The 18646-nt window shown below is 43.5% G+C and overlaps 1 pseudogene; it reads right to left on the minus strand.

The window, feature by feature from the left end:
• Positions 1 to 3810: 3810 nt before the first annotated feature.
• LOC138349659 (DNA-directed RNA polymerase II subunit RPB2-like) lies at positions 3811 to 11777 on the minus strand (annotated as a pseudogene).
• Between the last annotated feature and the right edge of the window lie 6869 nt (positions 11778 to 18646).

Genomic DNA, 18646 nt, shown 5'->3' on the forward strand with positions numbered 1-18646 from the left:
AATTCACATTACGGCACTACAATGAGGGAATCCACTGGATAAGGCATCAGCAATGACATTTTGCCTTCCTGGGATATGTCTAATTACTGTGTTGAACTCTTGTAAAATCAAGGACAACCTAAGAATTCTTTGGTTCTTAAATTTCATGGAATTGATGAATGTTAGGGGATTATGATCTGGGTATTTGACAACTTCATTATCTGACAGTTATGTTTCAAACTTCTTAACTACCAAAATCAAACAAAGAGCTTCCTTCTCCACCACAGAATAATTTGTCTGTGCCTTATCAAATACGAGAAAAATAGTATACAGGGTGCTGCTCTAAGTCATCTGGTCCTACTTGGAAAAGAACCGCACCTGCTCCTAGATCCCAAGCCTCTATATGCATTACAAATGGCTTGTCAAATTGTGGACTGGCTAATACAGGTGACGTTGAGAGAATTCCTTTCAACTTTTGAAGAGTTCTGACACTCCTGTGTTCACTTGAACTTTACCTGTTTTCTAAGAAGATTAGTTATAGGTGCAGCCACAATTGAAAAATTCTTACAATAACTTCTATAATATGCACTCATCCCAATAAACCTCTGCACAGATTTCTTGCTCGTTAGTACTGGGTGATCCACGATTGCCTGGATCTTGTCTTGCAACGGGACTCTCTTACTTTGTCAGACCTCATGACCAAAGTAAATTATCGTTCCCTGAGCCCAGCTTCATCAAGGTGCTGTATACAATGTTATGATATATAAAATGAAAAAAAAGGTATTGCATAGTGTTCTCTAGGTGATGTGTCAATGTTCAAAAGGCTCTGATTCCAATGTTATAAATAAGATAATAATAAATGTTTATTTAGGTAAGGTACCTACATACAAGAGATTTTACAAAGTTTGTTGGATTAATAGATAGAGCTAGTACATACAATGCCTAAAGCCACTATTACGCAAAGTGTTTCGGGCAGCAAGGTGCTGTATACAATGCACTCAAGGTGCTATATTCAGTGTTCTCAAGGTACTGTATACAGTGTTCTCATAGTGTTCTATACAGTGTTCTCGTGGTGCTGTATACAATGTTCTCATAGTGTTGTATACAATGTTCTCAAGGTGCTGTATACATTTATCTCACCATTCTGTATAGAATGTTCTCGGGGTGCTGTATATAATGTTCTCATAGTTCTGTATACAATGTTCTCAACGTGCTGTATACAGTATTCTAATGGGGCTGCATACAGTTTTCTTAAGGTCTTTTATTCAATGTTCTCAAGTTGCTGTATACAATGTTCTCATGGGTCGGTATATAGTGTTTTCAAGGTGTTGAATACAATGTTTTCAAGGTGGTGTATACAATGTTCTGAAAGTGCTGTATACAGTGTTGTCAAGGTGCAGTATACAGTATTGTCAAGTTGCAGTATACAACGATCTCAAGGTGTTGTATACAGTGTTTTAAGGTGGTGTATACAATATTCTCAAGATACTGCATACAATTTTCTGAAAGTATTGTTTACGTTGTTCTCAATGTGCTTTTAGAATGTTTTCATAGTGCTGTATACAATGTTCTCATGGAGCTGTTGTTATGACCCCATGTAGCCTGGGTAGAACGAGTCTACCTTGGGAGAGTTATTCTGCCGTCTGGATCTGATTGAGATGTCAGAGGAAAGATGTATATATTAAATATATAATAAACATCAGTAAATAATTTAAGAATATGAGCAGCGGACGAACATTTAAATAAGTGACATATAATGAGATGTCGATACTTCGGTGACGTGACGTGACGCTAGCCGGATGTCGTGACCTCACTTGAGCTACGGCAGTCGTCAGAGATGGTTGTACTTCATTGATCTTCTTGAAGGAGGTAGAATATAGTTCCCTGTGTCAGGGCTGGAGTGAAGGTTACTTGTTTGCAAGTGTGATGAAGCTGTTGGGGATTTAGTACACCATTTTTCTGTGATTTTGATATATTAGAGGCGACCTGGAAGTGTGTGATGGTCGCGCCTTTCTGGAACTCTAATTCTGTTGCTTCTTCAAGAGGAAGGAAGTAAGCAGGCGTTTCTGTTGTGGAGTCTGCTGGGCGACTCCGTGTCCTCAAGTCAGGACTAGAAGAAGACTTGTAAAGCGATTTTTGTGGGCGGCCTGGGTGAGCGCCAGGGCCTGAGCGCCCCTACGTCATAGATCCCTGCGGTAAGCCTGTTTAATCGTTTGTTAGATTAGCTTCCAGTGTTTGATCGTGTGCCCAGCGATCATGGTAAACATATGTATATATAGGGTAGAAATTTTGTTGAGTCATTGAGCTGAAATAGGAAATTTAAGTTTGGAGAACATGCTGGAGGGAGGGCGGAGTGGTACATCTTCTCTCTCGAGAGGTCAGTGGATGACTGAGGGGTGGAAGCCCCAAGCATCCCAACGGGAGAGGCTGCCCCCAGCGACGCGTCAAGATATGTTCCCAGGTGGACCCACCAAGGATGGGGGAGGACCCCACCGCGGCGGTGCCATAGTGTTTGAAAGGATGTCGGGTGGAGGAGTATATTTGATGTGAATACATTTATTTATGATTGGTCACTTTATATTGGCATGGCGATGGATTTGTAGGTTTGTGTGGGAAAAGTTAGTGAAGGAACTTCGTACCAGAAGAGGAGTGTATGCTGAACTCCAAGTGTGAGCTGAAACTCATAGTGGGAGCTGAACTGCAAGGTGGAGTAGGACTTCCAGTGAGGAGTGAACTTCATGGACATAGTGAATCTTCAAGTAGTGTAGGGAGCTACATGTCTTTGTGCGAAGCCGTGTGAGAGAGCTTCACTGACATTCGAGGAAGACTTCAGATGCAGCAGATTGGAGGAACTACATGGAGTACCTAACATGATCTTGAGGACCCAGAGCGATGAATTTGATAGTAGATCTCGAGGAATAGAACAGAGGAGCGTTCGGACACAGTGAGGTTTAAGGGAGTGCTTGATTGTGTTTTGACATGAAAGGCGCAGAGCAAGATTTGAGGTTGATGTCTGTTTTATAGTAGTAGTTATACGAATATTTTTATACCCTGTATTTCAGCCCAAAGCAGAGAAGCTGCCCATCTATTTTGAGATGATTTCGGGGCTTAGCGTCCCAGCAGCCCAGTCGTTGACCAGGCTTCTTTTATTTGGTACACATCCCCAGGAAACCGCCCGTAGCAGCTGTCTAGCTCCCATGTATCTATTTACTGCTAGGTGAACAGGTGCATCAGTGTGAAAGAAACTCTTCCCATTTGTTTCCGCCACCACCGCGGATCGAACCCGGAACCTCAGGACTACGAATCCCGAGCACAGTCCACTTAGCTGTCAGGCCCCTACTAGCTACATTACTTCATCAGGTGATAAATGTTTTTCTGTTTTAATAATTAGTGCACACATACATATGACTTTCATACACCATTAAGAAGCTGCTTATCACCCAAACTTGATCAAGATCATATTGTGATGTATATTCTTAAGCCTATGAAATAATACAGGGTACAATACACCAATATTAAATAGTAAATACAAAAACAAGTACAGTACCATTCTGTATAATAATGTACAAAAGGATGTACTGTACTTTACTCCATTACAAAGAAAACGCCATGTAAGAGTTTGCTAACTTTAATACCGTAAGCCACTGAAATAAATATTTTTCTCATAAATCTAAAAAATATGCAAACTGTACTGTATAATTTTGTGTACAGTACCACTGTACTGTATAATTTTGTGTACAGTACCACTGTACTGTATAATTTTGTGTACAGTACCACTGTACTGGATAATTTTGTGTACAGTACCACTGTACTGGATAATTTTGTGTACAGTACCACTGTACTGGATAATTTTGTGTACAGTACCACTGTACTGTACCATGCCTTACTGTACTGTACTTCCAAAATTAAAACATGTTCACTTCATCACCATCATCCTGGGAGCAATGTTCATCGTAATCAATTCTTGGAAAAGTAATTGACATGCATAGGGACATAGGGAAGACGCATCTGGGATATCTGAGTTTAATTGCGGCATCCCTTACATTCAAAGGCATTGTTGCGTACAGTAGCAATAAGATCACACAAGTTGCACACATGAACAGAATATGGGTCACTGACTTCAGACAAACGCACACGGAGAAACTGTGCGGTGCCATGAGCAATCTGGCAATCTCGTTCCATCTCACCGAATTGCAAGCTACCTTCCCTTGCACGACCTCCCATAGGCTACATAACCAAGACCTGCACAGGCCACCTTGCACGGTAAGGGATTTTATCATCTACCATATGCTTCAAACGATGATAATATGTAGGAGTCAAGAAAATCTGAGCATTCATCTTCCGTCCAGTGTGACCACAATACATAATCTCATTGCCTCATTGGTAGCCATACCCTTGTAACAAATTGTATTTTTCTGTACATTCACGGCATCACTGAAGGGCGTAGCATCACCAATTTCACCCTTGTTGGCACCAAGCTTTCCTCGTAAAGCTTCAATTAAATGGCCAATTGTCATTCGGGAGAGAATGGCATGAGGATTAATAATGGTGTCAGGAGTTATACCTTCTGCTGTAAAAGGCATATCCTCCACCCTGTACTGAATACTACAGATGCCTTTTTGTCCACGACGGGAGGCAAATTAGTCACCAATCTGGGGAATGCGTACAGACCTTACACATATCTTGATAAAATGATCACCATCTACGTTCACAGTCAGCATGACATGGTCCACAATGCCAGTTTCCGAGCCCCTCAAAAATACACTGGCATCTTTCTTCCTGAACCGTCTTGTATGACCATCTAATTCATCCTCATTTTCTGGCAGTGATGGTTTTGCCCAGTTACCCGTGGCCAGAGAATATCGCAGTCCATCAACTAAGGCTTAACTGCAACATCCAACCCATACTCTTGACCTTTATCTAAGAGTTTCTGAGCATGCATACGAACTTCTCTCATCAAGTTCCTAAATAATCCTCGGGAAAGTAAGGTCATGAGAGGACCGGCCAAATCTAGCCTCTTGTTTCCATAGTGATCATGATTTTTTTTTTCTCTGAAGGGGGGAGGAGTGTTACGACCCTGGGTTCTCCAGTGGAAACCAGAGGTCAAAATTGAGCTATTAAACTTTCTGGTAGTACAGTTGAGTGCATCTCGAGCAGCAATTGTTTGTATCTTCCCTGCCAGACGTAAGACTATTATTGTTTCTCAAAGCATTTAAAGACTGAGCTGGGGGTTGATTATTAAATAATAACATAGGCACCAACTTTGCTTACTAATACTTTCTAATCATTTGTAAAGTAACAATACGTTGCATAGGGGAAGATCTTTAATGTGCTTAGCTGCACGATCAATTAGGCTCCTTCCGGCACCACGACATGGGAGGCCTAGCTGGTCGCTAGGAGGTTCCTTCTCTGGCTGGCGTTCGTGCAGACGAGACCTACTCTGTGGCTGCACCCCTACTCTTCTCCCTTCTCCTCTTACTTATTTCCCTTACCTGAAGTTCCTGTACCCTTAAGTTAAGTACGGGGCATTATTAAGTGTACCTACTCTGGTAGTAACGATTAGTGAGACCTGGGGGTAGTATTTGCCAGTGTTTTGGGTACCCCTAAGTGTTGTGTTTTGTATTAGGGTCCCACGTGGTTTCCCTACCCTAAGCTGCATCCAGCTTCAGTGCTTATCCAGTAGTACTTTACCCTAGCTTGTTCTTAGTGTAAACCTTGTATCCTGCCTACGTGGACCAAGGCTTTTAACATAAGATAGTGTGGTAAAGTTATTATTATTATTGTTATTGGTGTGAGTGTATATGGGGGGTTGTTAAGGGGTTAATAAATAAGTACATGAATTACAGAGTATCCCTTCTTCCTGTGTGGGAGCGCATTGATCAACCCTTAGACTAACATATATGGTCTAGTAGCAAGTTATTACTACTGTGGATAGTTTATTTTGGGGGCCGGGCCTTTTAGCTCTCCCATATTTGATATTCTGTCTTCTAACTACCCTTACCCCTTAATAGTACCAGTACCCCATAGAAGCCCCACACACTTTATTTATAACAGACTGCATGAAATATACCATGAAAACACAACATGAAAATACTTCAACTAAAATCAAAGTACAAAGCAATGAAATTTCACACAGTAAAAAAATACAAAATTTACATACATCTTGTGAATAAAGTAAGTAATTATCAAAAGAAGGCACCAAACCGGGAAGGCTATGTAGCACCATCAAATACGCAAAATAATCAGAGGGCGCTAAATATCACCAAGGATGCCAATACGAGAACAAAAACGCATAAGGCGAACGATATCAAAAGTGTCCGAGTCACAAAGAATTCTATCGAGGGACAGGTGACCGCGAGGGGCGGTCGTAAAGCAAGACACACGCTCGTCCTGGAAGTCAGGACATTCAAGAAGGACATGCACGACCGTAAGAGGGACAATGCAACTAGGACAATAAGGAGCAGGGCGGCGCTCCATCAAGTGACCATGGGTTAAGCGAGTATGGCCAATACGCATCCTCGCCAGAGCTGTTTCCCACCGCCGGTTACGGTGGAAGGAGGACGGCCACGAGGAAACACAACATTTAAGAGTACGTAGCTTGTTACCAGTAACAGACAACCAAGAAGCCTGCCAACGGGTAAGGACGGAGGAATGGATAACCGGGTAAAAGTCTGAATACGGAATGCCTTTACGAGAGATGGGACAAGAGCGGACAGCTTCCTTGGCGGCAGCATCTGCACGCTCATTTAAAGACACACCAATATGGCTGGGAACCCAACAAAACTCAACCGACTTAAATTTACTGTGAACGAGAAACAGCCAATGCTGGATCTCGACAACTACTGGATGAACCGGATTAAAGGACCCGAGAGCCATGAGGGCACTACGAGAGTCAACAACAACTACAAAGGAAGACTGACAACGAGAAAGCAGGAGACGAAGAGCATACAGAATAGCATAAAGTTCCGCTGTAAAGATGCAGAGAGAGAGAGAGGCAGAAGGGAGAGGTCAGAGCGAGTAGCACTGAGGGTAAATAGGGTCCAGTCCGCCTTAGCAAACTGCCACCTAGGGAAAGAGAGGGAAGGGCGAAAAGAGAAAAAGGAAACAAGGATGGGGAGGTCAAGGATCACTTCCATGGAGGTCATCAAGAACCTGCCACGTGAAATCTAAGTAAAGAGAAGAAGAGCAGAGAGAAAGATCAAGGCAAGAAAGGGTGCGAGTCCGAGAGTCCAAATGATTGGGCTCACCAGAATTCAGAAGAGACAGGGAAGAAGAGAGGAGAAACTGCTCAAGAAGGCGACCCCGGGTATTCGTCAGAACGTCACCCCAAAGAGAATGACGACAATTGAAGTCACCCAGCAGGAGTACAGGCTCCGGCAAGGAGTCTAGGAGGTGTTTCAAATCAGGAAGAGAAAGTGGGACACTTGGGGGGAGATAAATGGAACAAACTGTGTACCATTTCCCCCAAAGATACGAGCAGCAGAACAATGGAGAAGCGAAAGAAATAGTAAAGGAACAAAGGGAACAAGAGAGCACGGATCAAGAGCACGGATCAAGAGAGCAGAAGAATTAGAAGCCCCGAGCCGTTGCTGGGGCGGGGAGAAAGGAATAGCCACTAAAACGACCAGGATGAGCACCAAGCATCGGCTCCTGGAAACAGACACAAAGGGGCGAAAACCGCGAAATCAGAAGCTGGAGTTCGAGGAAATTGGCGTAATAACCTCGAACGTTCCATTGAAGAATAGACAACGACGAGAAGAGAAAGGACAAAAACAGAGAACTAGGAAGAAACAAAGGCGAAAAAGGAACAGAGCACGTTAAAGAATATCAGGGTCGGGATCAGGGTCAGCAAAGTCAGGGTTAGGGGGCATGGGTAAACTGAGCAAATACGGAGGGAAGGAGGCGGGAGAACAGACCAGAGGTGGGCGGGCGGGGTCCGGAGGAGGAAGAGGAGGAGACAACGGAGGGGAGCAGTCAAGGACAGCAGCAGGAAGAGGGGGGGTAGAAAGAGGGGAGCGCACCTCAGCAAGGGCAGCAACCGAGAGGGAAGCGGGGGCTAAAAAAAACCTCCATAGCAGGAACAGGGGGCGCAACCACCGAAATGGGAGGGGAAGGAGCGAGAGAGGCAGAAGTAGGGGCCGAGGAAGAAAGCGAAACCTTCTTACCCGCCAGGGAGGAGGAAGGAGAGGAGCCAGGCTTACGCTTCTGACTTAAAGAGACAGGTGTCCCAGCAACCACGTACTGGGCAACGGATTCTAGCGTCTCAACAGGAGAAGCTGAACGAGAGGACACATGACAGCCGTTTGGAGAGCGATGGACATCAGCCCGCACCAACAGGCGGCGGGGAGAGTCAAGAGACGGAGGGGAAGGAGGAACGGAGGGAGACGAGGAAGAAGACACAGGAGACACGACAGACCAGGTAGAAAGAAGGGGAACCCCCAGACAGAGGACAAGGAGGTGGATCCTTCGGGAGAGAACCTAAAGGAACAGAGTCCAAGGCCCGGAAACGGTTGTGAGTCTGAGGAAGGTGGGAAAGACGAGGAGAGGAAGAGCGCAACACGCGAGCATGAGAGATATTAGCATAAGGCGGGAGCCGGCGAACCTGGCGTCTCGCCTCAGGAAAAGATAAACGCTCCCGGTGTTTCAAGTTGAGGACGGCTGCCTCAAGCTTGTAATGGACACACACGGGAGAAGGTAGGATGGGCCTCACCGCAGTTGAGGCAACGAGCCTGGGGAGAAGTGCACTCCGACTTAGAGTGACCTTCGCCACCACACAAAGGACAGAGTCAGTCCCGGAGCAGCGGAGGGCACCATGCCCAAACCTCCTGCACTTGTTACAGAGCCGAGGAGAAGGAATGTACTCCTGGACAGAGCACCTGGCACCAGCAAGAATGACAGATGGTGGAAGGGTCCTACCTACCATCTAAGGTAATCTTCACAACCCGGAGGGGTTGACGGCGACTACCACGAAGGGGACGAGTAAACGTGTACACCTGGAGAATAGAATGGCCCTGGGCAGCAAGGATATGTCGAATATCGTCGTGGCAGTCGCACAGGTCCCGAACACCGGTCGCAACATGGGGCGGGAGCAGAACAGTGCCAACACTGGCATTCAACTGAGCATTCTTCGAGACCCGAACAGGGGTCTCGCTAAGGCAGGATAAAGCAGCCAAGCGGGAAGCAGCATTCTGAGAAGGAGCAGCAACGACACGTGTACCGAGACGAGTGGGGTTGAAGTAATGGAGGCATCCACGGAATCAACGAGATGTCGATGGAGGGAGAAATCGTTAGGAGGCGCAGAATCAAGAGTGAGGAGATCAAAATATTTGGCCCACGAAGCGGGATCAAACAAGGCTTGATAGGTAGCAGAACTGGAAGGAATCGACCGAGGGCGGCCGTGACGAGGACGGCGGTGAGAACCCCCAGAGAGAGAGGGGTTAAAAGGCGCAGTAGTTACAACTAGAGATGGAGCCGTGCCAGGGGACGAGGTAGTCACCACTGGGGGCTTGGGGCTCGACCCAACCACAGAGGAGGGAGGGGAGCTAGGGGAAGGAGTCAGAGGCCAAAGGAGGAGCAAGGTCAGGGCCCAATGCAGCGGAGGCTACAGAGCCCGGTCTTCCAACACGGACCAACTCGGGGGCTTGGTCGCCCACCCCACGAGCCTGAGAAGGTAAAGCAGAAACAGTCGAAACAGGGGTTATCATCATTACGAAAATGAATATTCATTCACGAATGTGAACCCACACCCACCATGGAGCCACAATTAGACGCAGGACACCCAACAAGAAGCTATCGCCGATCTTGCCGGGGCATCCTAGGGGTGCGTCGTGAGTATACGCCCCACAAACGCCATCTTAAGAAACCGACAGTCCGTCGAGATCGGGTTCAGTGACGAAAGGGGGATTGACAATAAAAGGTTCCCCTCGCTCTCGACGTCGTGTACTACAGTTCTACGGGTGCAAGAGTATGCCTCCTCAAGCACCCGGGCGTCAAAATAGAAGAAGTCCAAGGGAAGAACCAGAACAAACAAAAGGTCGGCAGGAAACGGCAAGCAGATAGGAGAAGAGGGGGGAGAAAAACGAAACATAAGGAAAAGGAAAAGGTGCTCAGCAGAATTGGAGAGGACGGCAGCTAGAAAAGGACAGAGGACTGTCCCAAGGAGCATCACACTCCGGCAGCCGCCCACTAAGCCCCCCTCACGGCAACAACGAGCTGAGCGGGGAGGGGGGTTGTGAATAAAGAACACTACATATTATGGCACTGCAACAGGTAATCCTCTGGATAAGGCATCAGCAATAACATTATGCCTCCCAGGAATATGACGAATTACAATATTGAATTCTTGTAGAATCAATGACCATCTAAGTATTCCCTGGTTTTTACACTTCATAGAGTTGATAAATGTCAATGGATTATGATCTTTATATACTACCACTTGATTTCCTGACAAATATGTCTCAAATTTCTTCACTGCCAATATTAAACAAAGTGCTTCTTTCTCAACTACAGAGTAATTAATTTGTGTCCTGTCAAACTTACGTGAGAAATAATAAACAGGATGTTCTAACTCATCTGGTCCTACTTGGAACAAAACAGCACCTGCTCCTAGATCTGAAGCGCCTATGTGGAGAATAAAAGGTTTATCATACTGTGGACTAGCTAGCACAGGTGAAGTAGAGAGAATTCCTTTCAACTTCTGAAAAGAGTTCTGACACTCCTGCGTCCACTTAAATTTTACCTGTTTCCTTAGAAGATTTGTTATGGGTGCAGCAACAATGGAAAGGTTTTTACAATATCTCCTATATTATGCACACATTCCAATAAATCTCTGCACAGACTTCTTATTTGTTAGGACTGGGTACTCCACAATTGCCTGGATCTTATCTTGCAATGGGACTATCCTTCCTTGTCCGACCTCATGTCCTAAGTACATTATAGTTCCTTTAGCCCAACTACATTTCTTCATATTGACAGTCAAATTAGCATGTTGTAACACATTAAACAATTTCTTTAAACTAGTCATATGATCTACCCAATTCTTACTGAAAATCACAATGTCATCCAAATATGCCCTACAATGTGGCACATCCTTCAACAAAGAATTCATTAATTTCTGAAAAGTGGCTGGAGCATTCCTTAATCCAAAAGGCATTACATTAAACTCGTAAGCTCCACCAGGAGTGATAAATGCTGTCACTTCCCTTGCAAAATCTGTAAGAGGTATCTGGTGATATCCTTTAGATAAGTCCAATTTCGATACAAACTTAGCATGACCTATAGTATCTATACAGTCCTCCAATAATGGTAAAGGATATACATCAACTACAGTTAGCTGGTTGAGTTTTCTATAATCCACTACTAATCTCCACTTATCTTCTGGTTTTGGTACTACTAAACACGGTGAACTCTAGGAACTTTAGCTGGGTCTAATGAACCCATGTCGAAGAAGATAATCAACCTCCTCCTGGATGATACGACGTTTCTCGGGTGTCACTCGATAAGGGTGTAGCCGAATGCGAGTCACATTTGTCAGGTTAATGTCATGAGTAATGAGAGAAGTCTGAGTGGGGACCTCTCCAAACAAGTTAGAAGATATCTCCAATAGGTCCTGGAACTCTGCTCTCTCCTCATCCTGCAAATGACAACAATTCTTCCCTGGAACTGCTGGAATTAGACAAACAAGAATTACCATCTTCCTCTATAACACTTGACTCTTCAGGATTTACCTCCTCAGCAACACAACAAGCCACAATACTAGGCCCACAATAAGCCTTCAACCGGTTTACATGTACACTCATGGTCTGACGTTTCTGCTTGGGATGGCAAACTTTGTAAGTAACTTCCCCAAGACGTTTTACTACTTGATACGGTCCTGCAAATTTATGAGACATAGACGTAACCATACAAGGCTTCAAGACCAATACCAAATCTCCTGGCTCAAAAACTGAGTTTGGCCTTGAACCTCTGGTCATGTTTCTGCTAAATTATCTGTTGTTGTTCACTTAGATGTCGTAAGGCCAACTCCCTCGTTCTGGAACGCTCTTTACATCCGTCAGGTAACGCTCACTCTGCCTGGCTGTAACATCTAACATTTTATCATGTAACATTTTTAAAGGTCCTCTCACCTGATGTCCGAATACAAGCTCGAATGGAGAACAGCCTAGTGCACTGTGCAATCCATCTCTAGCCGCAAACAAAACAAATGGTAAATCCCAATGTCTGGGTGAATCTTCCCCAGTTGCCTTCAACATTTTCTTGAGAGTTTGGTGGAACCGCTCGATTCCCCCTTGACTCTGAGGATGGTAAGGACTGGAAAAATTGTGCTTTATACCAAATGAATTAAAAAAATGTTTAAAGGTGGTGGAACAAAAATTACTCCCATTATCAGTTTGAATTATACGGGGCATACCAAATAGTGAGAAAAATCGTTCCAACTGCCTTATAATGGTAGAAGCTCTAATGTTACGTAATGCATATGCTTCAGGGAACCTAGTGGTCATACATAAAATTGTAAACATATACATATTCCCGGATTTCGTACGGGGTAAAGGTCCGACACAATCCAGTACCACATGAGTAAAAGGCTCCTCTGGCACTACAATAGGGTATAATCGCGCTCGTGGCACAGTCTGATTAGGCTTAACAACAGTTTGACACACAACACAATTGTGGCAATATCTGACCACATCTTTTTTAAGTTTTGGCCAATAGAAAAGTTTACAGATCTTATGATACATACTGGTAATGCCTTGATGGCCTCCCATCAGGTCATCATGGGCAGCTTGCAATACCTGCTCCCTATACTCTGTTGGCACAACGAGCTGGGTTTTAGACTCACAATCATCTGATAAGGGAGTTCCTGATGGTCTCCATCTTCTCATCAGACATTGATCCTTGAAATAACAACCTGTACTCTCCTCCAAAGTATCAATGGAGTCGGCTGCTTCTGCATAACACTCAGCTAGACTGGGATCAGCACTCTAACTTAAGCAAGGTCTGGAACTCTACAGCTGGAGCGAGCGGGCAAGGAATTGGTACCTGGGCCACCTCTTCCAGACCATCTGGGTCAGAATAAATTAGGGCTTTGGCACCGGCCTCACTCTCGACATCCACGTGAGCTAAAAATGTATCTTCAAGGTCCACCTCCACCTCCCTGTCTGAAGGGGTCCTGGCCTCGAGAACATCCACCTTGGTAGAAGCAGGACTTACCACATTCTGCTTGCCCATGGATCTGGTCACATCACAGGCTGGATAAATGACACCATCATCCGCATATGGTTGAGCCAGTACTGCACTAAGTTTAGTATACATAACAGGACAATCGGTCCCACTAACTTGACACTTGTCAAAATCATTACCTACAATGATATCAATCCCAGGAATGGGCAACTGCTCACTGACTGCTACTGTGCACCAACCTGGTGTAATAGAAGAATTCAGGTTAACCTTAATTAATGGTACACGCTGGATATGACCTCCAAGTCCCTGCAATAACACTGCCTCTCTAGTGTCTTCTGTGCTAACATCAGTAAGAACACGGCGAGAAATAAAAGACTGGGAAGCACCAGTGTCCCTTAACAACTGAACTGGTTTCCAGGTTCCACTAGTACATAATAAGATTCCCGAATGTAGGTATGGTTCAAAAATTAGTCATCTACTTGGGCATGACGAGCAACATTGGCATTAAAGGTTTGCAAACCCCTACTCATAATCAGACCAGTTGGTCTCAACTCAGGGTGCAAAGCATAACAGGAATTTACCACATGACCTCTTCTCCTGCAATGCGTGCAATATCTACTAGTGGTCGAAACAGCCGAACCAACTGCGGGCTTAATCACTACATTACTTGAGGTTGACAACCCTGTGTTTCTCAGATTTAGGCTTTACAGGAGAAGGGTTAAGGGTAGAAGGTGAAGTAGCTGGTCGGGTCTGGAAAATATGATTTTTAGGAGCATAATGGTTAGTTTTAGCATTAAAATGATTAATTGGTGCTCTAAAAGGCACTTTAGTAAGTAATTCATGCTCATCAGCTAGCTTGGCTAGTTTTATAAGATCAGTGGTTTGTTTATTTTCAGCCATAAACAAAGCTAATTTCTCTGGTAGACATCCCACTACTTCCTCAGTTACTATGAGGTAACCTTGAGGTAACCTGAGGTAACCTATGAGGTAACCTATGAGGTAACCTTCAGTACCTTGAGTAAACTGTATACAGAACCTTGAGAACATTGTATACAGCACCTTGAGAACATTTAATAAAAAGCTCCCTGAGAATATTGTATTCAATACCTTGAAAACATTCTATACGGCACTTTGAGAACTATGCAACACCTTGGGAACATTCAATACAGTACCTTGAGAACATTGTATACAAAACCTTATGAACATTCTATACATCCCCCTTAGGATGTATAGAATGATGCTGTCGTGGTCGGTGATGCTGCCTTGAGAACGTTGTATACAACATCTTGTGAACATTCTATAGAACACCTTGAGAACTCTGTATATAGAACCTTGATAACTCTTTAAAACAGCACTTTGAGACTATTGCATACGGTTCCTTGAGAACAATGTATGTAGAACCTTGAGAACATTGTATTCATCACCTTGAGAACATTGTTTTCATCACCTTGAGAACATTGTATACAGCACTATTGTATACAACACCTTGTATTCAGGTGTTATTATTGTATTAATATTGAACGTTTTATACAACTTTATGAGAACACCGAATACCAGCACAATGAGAACATTGTATTCTCCACAATGCTAACATTGTATGCAGCGCCTTAGGAACGATGTATTCATCTCTATGAGAACATTTTACTTAGCATTATTTGAACATTGTATTCTCCACGTTGAGAACATTATATTCAGCTCCTTGAGAACAGTGTATACAGCACCCTGAGAACATTGTATTATCCACCTTGAGAACGTTATATTCAGCCCTTTTAAAACATTATATTCATAACCCTGAGAATATTGCATACAACATTATGAAAACATTGTATCTTGCTCCTTGAAAAATTGTATACAGCACCTTAAAAACATTGTATACAGCACCTTGAGAATATTGTATACAGCACTTTGATAACATTGTATACAGCACCTTGAGAACATTGCATACCGCACCTTAAGAACATTGTATACAGCACCTTGAGAACATATTGTATATAGCGCCTTGAGAACATTGTATATAACATCTTAAGAATATTGTATACAGGATCTTGAGAACATTATGTACCGCACGTTGAGAATATAATATACAGCGCCTTGAGAACATTAAATATCCTGTAATATATATATATACTGTATAAATATAAATATCGTATCCTGGCTGGGGAAGATTTACTGGGCGCAAATCCTTAACTGTAGCCTCTGTTTAACTCAACAGTGAAATGTGTACTTGGTTGTAACAACGATTCTTCGCGGCGGGGATCGTATTCCAAGGACCTGCCCGAAATGCTACGCATACTAGTGGCTGTACAAGAATGTAACAACTCTTGTATATATCTCAAAAAAAAATAATACAGCTCATTGAGATCACTGAATACAGCGCATTGAGAACATTGTACACAGCACCTTGAGAACACTGTGTTCAGCACCTTCAGAACATTGCACACAGCACCTTATGAATTCTTTGTTCAGGACCTTATGTGGGACATTTGGGGCTTGAATCTGATTATTTAAATATTAATGTAGTAAATTAAATTACGAAGGACCACCCGCTTTTATAGTAAAGAGGGAAACTGAGAATTTCAGATCATTAGATAATTCCTAGATGAACCCAGTAACTATGGATAAAATACTAGAGAATATGATCATAGAAATAACTAATGGGCTGTATAATTAAATGAATCAAACCCTCAAACACCTACATTGGGGGGTTATTACTGGAACTCAGTACGTCCAGGAACTAGTGTGGTTCATTCACTAATCCAAATTATAATAATCTAATCCTATGAATTATAGTGAAACCAATGTCATTACCATGAATGGGAACATAGATTATAAGTATAATAATGATGGTCACAATAAACACATGTTAATCCAAAGGAATTCTGCATGTAAGCAATTTCAGAAATTTAATAAATGAATACAAAGGAATCTTAGCTTAATGACGATTCCTTTGAGTAAGCCACGACGCTTCCTCTAATTCCCTGGGCTCGGCTGGTTGACGAGTGGGATGGATTAACATGGGAGAAGGCGGCAGGGAGAATTCTTCTCACGTGCTGCAAACCAAATATTTACAGTAGCAACTAATTAAACTACTGAATCTCTATGTTCAAGAAATTAAGATTTACAGGCGATAATAAGTAATGACCTGTGGTTTGGTGTTGGTATACGTCGTCACGGTCAATCACCCAGCTACTACACTACACCTTACCGGATGCATCAAATAAGGAGAAGATACTTAGCTAATATGGGCACTGTATAAGTTTTAAGATTGCCGAAATTCGCGTCCCAGGCTCTGGCTTCACCCTATCCTGGATAATGGCGCGCTTCACTGGCCGGTCACGTGTAGTCAAGAACCAGATTAAAAAGGTTCCTTATGTTACACCGACACCAGTTGAAGATATTATCTGCAAGGTTGTTCATGCCTCACAGTGGCGACTTTCATCTGAGGATGGATAACGTCTACCCTGATGACTGGGTAATGGCGTCTCCTCATGAGCACGATGAGGACAGGTCTGCTCGAGAGCTTCCATCCACGTGTACTGGCGTGCCTCCTCACCCACGCCGCGTCTCGCGTTCATTAGACAAATTATTGTCATGAATATTAGTATTTCTCGCATTTATGCTTGAAATGTTGGAGACTGGACTGGTTTATTATTTAGAAGAGGGAAATATTATTATTTGCCAATTTAGTGATAGTAAACATATAAGGGAGAGGAATTAATGTCTCTCCATGGCATTCACTCGTGACGTTAACTTTTATTACTAGATAACCGCTATGACTCTAACGCTCTATTCGGCTTTTAGTTGGAGGTCAATTTATCTGTAATTAATTATCACACAGAATGCCTTGGTTATAGAGAATCGAATTTAATTCTCAGATACATTGGATATAATGTGTTTATTGTAATGAAATCTGACGCAATACTGGCGTCGGGTGACGTGAGAATTCTAGCCTACTGCACAGATGAAATTATTAGTACATGAGAATTCTACGTGGTGTTAATTGTACTTACTACAATAATTAGTAGAGTTAGTAATAAGTAATGAGAATACAACAGTGTTGTATTCGGTGTTGGAAATTTCCAACACCTTAGGAACACTGTGGTCAACACCTTGTTAACATTGTACACAGCTCCATGAGAACATTTCATCCATCACTTTGAGAACATTGTATCCTGCACCTTGAGAATTATATACAGCACCTTGACAACATTGTATTCAGCACTTTGAGAATATTGTATACATCACCTTGAAAGCATTGTATACAGCACATTGGAAACACTGTATACAGCTCCACGAGAACACTGCATACACCACCTTAAACTAAGAACATTGTATACAACACTATTAGAACAAATTATACAGTACCATGAGATCATTGGATATAATATCTTGAGAGCATTGTTTAGTGCACCACGATAACATTTTATTCAGTATCAGAGCGTGTGGGGGGTGTTGGGTGTTTTGTACAATGAATCTTGGTTATTTGACCCCTCCTGATACTATCTTATCGTCGAACAGAGGAACCCAACCACTCCCTGACAGATAAATGACCGACCACGACAGCCACACTTCTGCTACCGTCAGTCGACCAGCAATGGACACTGGAGGGCTTGCAATTATTTGGGGGATCACAGTGGTAAGCGTCTGGTTCAGGGAGAGGGGGTTCAACGGCACCTTTATACAGGGGTACGGGTCACACTGCCTAGTTGTCATGAGTACACACCCGCTCTCAAGAAGCCGTGATTCCCAGCACTCTCCTTACTGTGGGATGATCTCTCAATCCCCCCTTAGTTAGTTATAGTCCACTATCACCCAAGTTATAGCCATGTCTTTCTCTCTCTCACTTGCCAGGAAGCCTCATCAGAACTAGAGTAAAAACCAGCCAACATATGAGACATTTAATACACACATATACAAGAATAGTTATATTACTATGCAACTCCTTAGGCTGCTTATCAGTTGGTAGCAGCCCAATATTCCCCTTTAGTCTTCATCCTATAATCGTACTATGTGAGGGAATCTAGATTCCCTCAGCTAGTTTTCCTAGTTTCTAGATTAGGCTAGTCGCTCTAGGGACTCTAGAAACTGGTGCTTTCAAACTAACATATACTTGTGGGGTGTTGAATGAAAGCTTATGTTAAAGACTGTTGTTTGGGACTGGTTAGAGGTCTGTGATTGCTCTGTAGAGAGAATTACAGAAATTTTCCTGTTTCTGTGAAATAGGATGAGAGGTGAGAGTGAAGTGGTATGTGAGGTACTTCACTCTCAAGCCGTTAGAGGTGGGGGGGGAAAGTGGGGTGACCGTTGCCCCCCCTCCCCCACCATGTGAGACAGTGCGCCCCTTGTCTTTAGTCCTTCCCCTCCTTTTGACGTCACGGGACGCCTGAGGGTGAGTGAGGCCTGTGATTGGGGTAGGCATGTCTGCTCCGAGCTGTGTTTTGGCGCGAACAGCTGTGATTGGAAGCAGCACGAGGGAACAGTGCCATCT

The sequence above is a fragment of the Procambarus clarkii genome, chromosome 11 (assembly GCF_040958095.1).
Source record: "Procambarus clarkii isolate CNS0578487 chromosome 11, FALCON_Pclarkii_2.0, whole genome shotgun sequence".
Lineage (NCBI taxonomy): Eukaryota > Metazoa > Arthropoda > Malacostraca > Decapoda > Cambaridae > Procambarus > Procambarus clarkii.